At 41.0% G+C, this 7,890-nt stretch overlaps 1 pseudogene; it reads left to right on the top strand.

The window, feature by feature from the left end:
• The first annotated feature begins 5,336 nt into the window (after positions 1–5,336).
• On the top strand, positions 5,337–6,085 carry LOC147445750 (uncharacterized; annotated as a pseudogene).
• The last annotated feature ends 1,805 nt before the right edge of the window (positions 6,086–7,890 follow it).

Genomic DNA, 7,890 nt, shown 5'->3' with positions numbered 1-7,890 from the left:
AGATGAGAGGTTTAGGGAGAGAGCCTTCCTCTGACGCGTCATTGCAAGAGAGCTTGCGCTTCTATAGATGTGTGTGTCCAAAGTGAGAAGAGAAGGGTCCTGTATAGGCCCAAGGGGGGTGCTAAGAATACTGAGAGGTTTCAAAAATAGGAGAAGAAAAATCTCCCGTGTCGTCGCGGCTCTAATATAATTTTTTTTTATTGTATTTTTTGTGTTCGCGAATCCTATGCGCGATTTTTAAAAAGCTCTATACTCACAAGTTCCCATTCTATTTTGAAAGAGAAAGAATGAAGTATCATAATTTTGACTCACCTCTCTTTCTTTCCCAAAAATACTATCTCTAAGATTTTTCTTCACACATAAATTAGGTTCCCACATAAACCTATTGTTCCACATAAAGAAAGATCATAAATAAATAGATTCTGAACCCGATTTTTGATCCGATTGCTCTGATAAACTCATGATGACTCACAAAATTGAGAATCTCAATTACTTTGCAAAATATCTGAAAGGATTTATAAGGATAAATGTTGGGTACATTACACGTATCTAGGTACATATCTATAAATATTCAAAAAGTTATCGTTTTCTTCACATTCCTTTGCGGCTCACTTCAAAATTTGTTCTCATTTACTTCGCTTGGCGAAAAATAGTTGTTTCCACTTTTGCATTACTCAATCTCTCTTTTTTCTCTCTCACCTTTCACGATTTGTCTCTCTTCTTTTCTGATGCACCTTGTTCTGCTACTACATTATCTCCGTTATACTTTCTATGTGTTCATTACTTACAATGAGTAATACATCTTCCATTAGTGATAACCACAAGTTTCACTTGAACATTAAGCTAAGCTAAGAATATGCTACTACGCGGAGTGTCTATCAAAGACCATTTACAATTGCAAATGAAGCACAATTTTGCAATGAGGGAAAGAAACACATTGATATATGGACAAATGGGAGCTTGTATCTACCGGATCCTAGCACTAGAAGGTATCCATCTTTTCACACACCTCATGATTTAATGAGATTTGTTGGAGATGGGTTGATGGCTTACTAGGATATAGTTCTAGGCTATTTCATTTACACATTGATCATACACATTACATTCAATATCTCAAAACTTCTTTGTCTTCAAATGCACCAAAAATTTTAGAACTTGAAAACCAAATAGTGCCTCTAAAACAAGAAAATCATCAGCTTCAGACTTTAAAAGAAACTTCAATAGGATTAAGAGCACGAGTAAAACGAATGAGAGATGTAGTAAACTTAACAGAAGGTTCTGGACAAAGAAAAAAAAGATTAAAGATTACTAGAGAGCATGTGACTAGCCTTTTAGGATTTGATATGTCCAATGTTCAAGAAAGGGTGAGATTTTTGAATGAGATAATGAGAAAAAGTGACGTTTTGAAACTTTTGAAACTTCCTGAAAATCGAACTCAAAAGAAATTGGTATTTCAAAAGTTACTGAAGGATATGGGTTTATTGGTCCAACCTTCTCAAATGCAAGAATTTTGTGACACAATGGGGGTGAGTAGTGTAAGAAATGCGGAATAAGATAAGGATCTAGTAGCAAGGAGAGTATAGAGAGATACGATGCAAAATCGATTAGTGGCAAATCAAAAACTTTAGATTAACACACTATTACAAAGTGATGGCCTCATCCACCCATGTGCTTCTCAAGGTAGAGCTTAGATGGCGATCTAGACAACTAGAGAAAGTTGGAATACAAGGGACTAACAATCCTTACACAAGGATGTGTTTTATGCGTCAAGTGTGCACACCATTCTACAGAATTACTCATGAGAAGGCCTCCTTATATAAATGTAAGGGAGCCTCTAAACGCCCATGTGCAGATGCCCTTAGATAGCCAAGTCCAAGTAGGACTCTCCCATGCACCCATGTGTAGCCGCTTTTGGGTAGATAAGTCCTCTTAGAAATCGGCCACCGGCCAAAGACCACTGGCCGCTGACCACCGACCAAAGACCATGGACCACCGGCCACCGGCCATCGGAGACAACCATTTTCCGATTATCTTTTAGCCATCGTCTGGCCAAGATATACCAGAGAAAAGGAATATTTTGAAAAATGAAAAAAAAGTTGCCCCCGAATTTTCTCTGTACCATCCACGATCACAAATAGAGATCTCATCAGTGTGCAAAGCTGGAATCCACCAAATATATGTGCGCCATTGGCTTCTCCTCATATGGGGGCCTTACAAACTGTGCAACATATATAGTGGTGGAAAAACTGAGAGAGGTGGGCATTGCAAGTATACCAACAAGTAGAAGGGTAATGTTACACAGCCATCTCTAAAACCTGGCTTCAGGTTTTAAAGTATTACAAGATTAAAGCCGCTTTGGGTTTCCTAGGCCTCACAATGTTGGGAAAGTAAGGACTCTGTTAAATGAAGAAATATCCGAACATTTTGGAGAGTACTATCATATAGTGCCATACGAAAAACATTAAAAAAACTTCTTTTGAGTATAATGTTTTTAATAACATTTGGATGAGTATGAAAAAAGTTGAATGTGCTATGGTGAGATACTATAACATGTGAGAAGTAGATTGTGAAGGAAAACTTATATTTGTTATGAAATTGGATGAAGCTCAAATTCAAAAATGTCAAAAAGAGCTGAGCTTGTGGTGAGAACTGGGTCCAAGGTTGAGGGTATTAAGGTGTCACAAAAGTCAAATCATATCCGTACAAAGGGAGGGCAATCCATGCAAGTAGGGGGCTGGTTTCATGACCACTCTCTCTCCCAAAGGGCACCCTTTGGTCAAGAGGCAAGTAGGACACATGTCTAGCCCCTAGCTAGGTTACTCTCAAGGAGTTCCCAAAGGGGTCCAGTGATAATTAAGTAGATATTATAGTTAATTGCTTTAGCATTTATCAAGTCCTCTCTCTCAAAGGGGAAAGGGGGACACTTGTCCCAAGGCTATCCTTGTTCATTGATATGCCCTTGTGTGAGATGATTGGCTAGCTAGGCTTGGAGAGGTCCGATGATATTCAAGCATGAGATACAAGGGGGGGCCGACCAAAGAAAGCTAGGGGGTTGCTTAAGGGGTATATTGTCCACACACTCTCATTGTGCAAAGTGCAGGGTGCAAAGTCTGGAACCAATGCAACAGATGTGCTCTATGGTAGATGAAGGATATTCCAGGTTATGTCCAAGATTTCAAAGGAGGTACGTGATTTATTGTTGAAAGGAATGCTTATAAGTGCACTTGTGCAGTGTGTTATCCATCAGATACGACGTTCCCTGTAGAGGAGATCTACTTTACATGGTTGGGAGGTGGGCCAGACACATTTATTGGATTAGATTGTGTGCTTGTAGGGCTACATATGTTAAGGAGGAAGGTTGATGCTCAATGACGCACAAAAGTGCTCTGAAAGTTTTTTTGGGGGCTCGTCAAGGTTGAGATGTTGACAAAGCCGAATTCTAGCGGGTGGTATGGTGTTTGTAATCATTTTTTTAAATCAAAATGGAAGTAAGTCATAACTGATTTATATGTCATCTCCTACCCCTTCTCGTCTTTCCTTTGCTGAAAGTTTCTGGTGCCAATTGTGTGAGCGGTTTGTGATTCCTAGGTCGTCTGTGAGAGAGAGAGAGATAGAGACAGAGGTGTGTTGTGAAATTTCATCCAGGTACATGTGTGGGACACGAGCGTTAGTAAGAACATAGATGTATGTGTGTGCATGAGTGTGTGTGTGTGTGTGTGTGTGTGTGTGTGTGTGTGTGTGTGTGTGTGTGTGTGTGTGTGTGTGTGTGTGTGTGTGTGTGTGTGTGTGTGTGTGTGTGTGTGTGTGAGAGAGAGAGAGAGAGAGAGAGAGAGAGAGAGAGAGAGAGAGAGATTTGATTTTGGTGTCATCCCTATGCATTTATTGAAAAAGATCATTTCAGAGTCGAGACGCGAGGTGATGTTGAGTTGAGGGGGTGAAAGTTTTTGTGTGTTTCTCACATAGAGAGAGAGAGAGAGAGAGAGAGAGAGAGAGAGAGAGAGAGAGAGAGAGAGAGAGAGAGAGAGAGAGAGAGAGAGGATGCTTACCTTCATCTGGGAAGCCAAGAATGCTGCTATATTTGATCAACACTCTCAAGTATCCCCGATTTCATGGGGTATCTTAAAGATTATGATTAAGGAAGATTACCTAGCTATGCCTAAAGCATTTCAGAATAAGATGCAATTGAGTATTGAACCTCTATAGACATGTATATAACAATGTAATATGGAAACAACTTCCAGAGAGAGAGAGAGAGCGAGAGAGAGAGAGAGAGAGAGAGAGAGAGAGAGAGAGAGAGAGAGAGAGAGAGAGAGAGAGAGAGAGAGAGAGAGAGAGAGAGAGAGAGAGAGAGAGATGTATTGAAGCATTGTATAGACATGTATATAACAATGTAATATACAAATAGCTTTTTCCTATTAAAAAAAGAGAGAAAGAGAGAGAGGGAGAGGGAGAAAGAGGGAGAGAGAGAGAGAGAGAGAGAGAGAGAGAGAGAGAGAGAGAGAGAGAGAGTTTGCATTGCACCATCATCTTTTCTTACATTGGCGAGAGTGAACCAATGGGATAACTGCTAGTGTGTGTGTGTGTTTGTGTTTGAGAGAGAGAGAGAGAGAGAGATGTGGTATATACAATATGGCTAAAACGTTTTCATTAACATAGTAGGAATGGTGTACATGAAAGGATTTTGGAGATGAATAAGTTGCTCATCCCGTTGTAGGAGATTCTGAGCATACCATGATATAAATTTCTTATCTTTTGCCGCATAGAAACACCTGCCTCATCATCCAAATTACAAATGGACACAACCACATTTGACAAGTACATTGGTCACGAAACGGACTCTACGATCGAACCTCCTACATCCAACATTTTTTCTTTTGTCGTCTTAGACTTTTCTTAGTAGATGCTCTCGTTGGCGATATTAATTGTGCTTCCAGCTTTTCCCTCATCGCCATTGACATCATGTTCGGTGGCCCATATATTGTTGGTTGCTCTTGTCCCATTCCCCTCAATTTCTCCCTCTTTCTTTCTTTCCCTCCATTCATTGTCATCGTTGTAACCTTTGTTGTCGTTGACCACTCAGCCAGTGATGCGGAGCTCGCCGTCGAAGGTGACAATGAATATTCTCTTTTCTTTCTCTTTGTGGACGTTAATCACGGCACATGAGCATGAGCTGCATGATTGAAAAAAACACTACGTTACTGGAGATATATATACATAAACTTATGTCTATAATTTGTTTTCCAGCGAATAGATCATAGGTAGGATAAATCCATAATTATCGAGTATATGTGTAGGGTCTGGACGCACTCCTTCAACAAAAATGCAGATCTTGTGCAATGTCAACATCAAACGGTGCCGAATTTGGCTCTACCATTGTCACTTTGCAAGAGCGCATGTTCTTTAATACACCATGCAATGGTGGCACATACAAGCTCATCGACTCTCTTCAGCGATGTCATCACCAAATCATCCCTGGAGGTATTAATGTTGAGCATGAGAAAATTGTAGAGGAGGATGTCTTCCACCTTTTGCCTCTATCCTGACCAGCTATAGCCCTGCCTGAAGATTTAGAGACCATTGAAGAAGCAATTCATGCTCACGTGCCGAGATTAAAGTCCACAAAGAGAAAGAGAAGGGAATATTCATTGTCACCTTCGACGGTAAGCTCCGCATCATCGGCTGAGTGGTCGAGGACAACGAAGGCTACAACGACGACAATGAATGGGGGGAAAGAAAGAAAGAGGGAGAAATTGCGGGGAAAGGGACAACAATAGCCAACAATATATTAGCCACCGAATGTGATGTCAATGGTGATGAGGGAAAATCTGGGAGCACAATTACCATCGCCAACGAGAAATCTACTAAGAAAAAGTCTAAGAAGACTAAGAAAAAAATGTTGGATGTAGGAGGTGGGATCGTAGAGTCCGTGCCGTGACCAAAGTTGTCAAATGTGGTTGTGTCCATTTGTAATTTGGATGATGAGGCTGGTGTTTCTATTCGGCAGAAGATAAGAAATTTATATCATGGTATGATTAGATTCTTCTACAGCGGGATGAGCAAGTTATCCGTCTCCGAAATCCTTTAACCCACCTTCTTCACGATTCTCTACCTGAATGCTCCGGCTGCAATTATCTCGAAGAGCTAGGGTATGCAAGATGTTTGTTTTTGAGTGCTCGTGCAATGGGCGCTAGAGAGAGAGAGAGAGAGAGAGAGAGATCAGAGGCTGCCCGTCTGTGTGAGATCGTGTGATTTTGTCGTATGTGCTGGATGAGGGAAGAACCATTGTGCATGACCCCTTCTCCCGCTGCTTCACATATAATTATAACACCGTCAACAGCACGTCAATTATATTCACACCCAGGATGCACTGTTGAGCGGAGGACTACACCTATACATTTTTTCTCACACTCATATTTTTGTAAACACTTATTGTAATAAATTTCTTTCTGACATTTCATTTCTTGATGGAGCCGATTCATTGAAAGTAGCTGGACTCAATTGAGTTTCCAGCTTGTATTCCACAAGTAGTTTCACCTGCTTATGTAGTTAGATTAGAGATGTGTTCACACCTCCAAGGCTGAGGTCTAAGAGCCAATTATTGTAAACCTAAGGACAGGTTTTTGAATCATTAATCAAGATAAGTTTTGAAGCACCGTGACTGTGTCTGAGAGAGAGAGAGAGAGAGAGAGAGAGAGAGAGAGAGAGAGAGAGAGAGAGAGAGAGAGAGAGAGAGAGAGAGAGAGAGAGAGAGAGTCTATCGTCTTGCTACGTGAGCTACGTAGCCGCCATTGGAGAAGCGACACCGCCATTGTGTTAGCAACGGCGAGATCTACGCACCGATACCAAGCGTGCACGCATTCGGCTTCTACGCGAGGTGAGCTCCCACGAGCTTCTATGTGAGTTTTCTCCCTACCTGTGTGTCGGAATTGAGCGTGCCATATCTCTATAGAACCGCAACGAGTAGAGCTACACATTAGTACCATCGGAGTCAAAATTTGGTCACCTGAATTTTTCGGCCTGTCTTCATACGCGTTTACCGCACGGAGTGGTTACATGTTGAGATTATATTGTAGGTTCATAGGGTATTGTCCTTACCTAGTGTAGAGACCCCCCTTTGAGTTTGAGGCTGATTCAATGACTTTAAATCATGTTTCGGATAACATTTGTTTGTAGTATGGATTTCGGTCATTTGCGTATTTGAGAACTTAGGTTTGATTTCCTTGGTAGTGATTATCATTAGAAGGTCGAGTAGGTGATTTGACACCCACCTATTTGTTTCCATGCCCCTGCGGGTCAAGCTCCGTCCTCGGCTGACATTCTTGTTTGTCGGTTGAGTTCTCGCTATCATAGCCACCACTAGCGGTGTAACCACCCAACATTTGGTGCCGCTACCGGGGACGAGAGCCCTCAGTAGGTGACCTTAGACTAATCCTACGAGGTGAATTGTTTCATTTACTTTGTATATTTTAGTTAGAGAGGTCTAGGAGTGGTGGACTCCGAGGATCTTTGAGAGGTACTAGGAAACTCGTGGTATTCCTGGGTCTTTCTTGTTTGACAGTTTTTTAGTTTAGATTAGATTGATTTTTATTGGTGTTGAGTGGTTGTTGAGATTGAGATATTTGCTAGTCCGTGTGTGGCAGTGAATCTCTTTATGCTCACCATTGCAAAAACTCATTTTATGATTAGAAGTAGCTTAGGTAGGACTTGATTTGATCCTGATCTAGAGCTATTAATTAATCAGTGATTTATTTGCTTGATGTGTTTGTTTGCATGTTAGATCACTGAAAAGAGGATTTGGTAGTGAAATATGCAATAAACAAAGTTCAGAGAAATTTTCTGTGAAACTGAGTGTTGTTGATTACTTAAGAGAGCTCTTGGAAGAGTTATGTG

Source organism: Adiantum capillus-veneris, chromosome 12, assembly GCF_014529385.1.
Source record: "Adiantum capillus-veneris isolate H3 chromosome 12, ASM1452938v2, whole genome shotgun sequence".
Taxonomy (NCBI): Eukaryota; Viridiplantae; Streptophyta; class Polypodiopsida; order Polypodiales; family Pteridaceae; genus Adiantum; species Adiantum capillus-veneris.
Note: the sequence above shows the minus strand (reverse complement) of the source record. Positions and strands in the feature narration are given on the sequence as shown.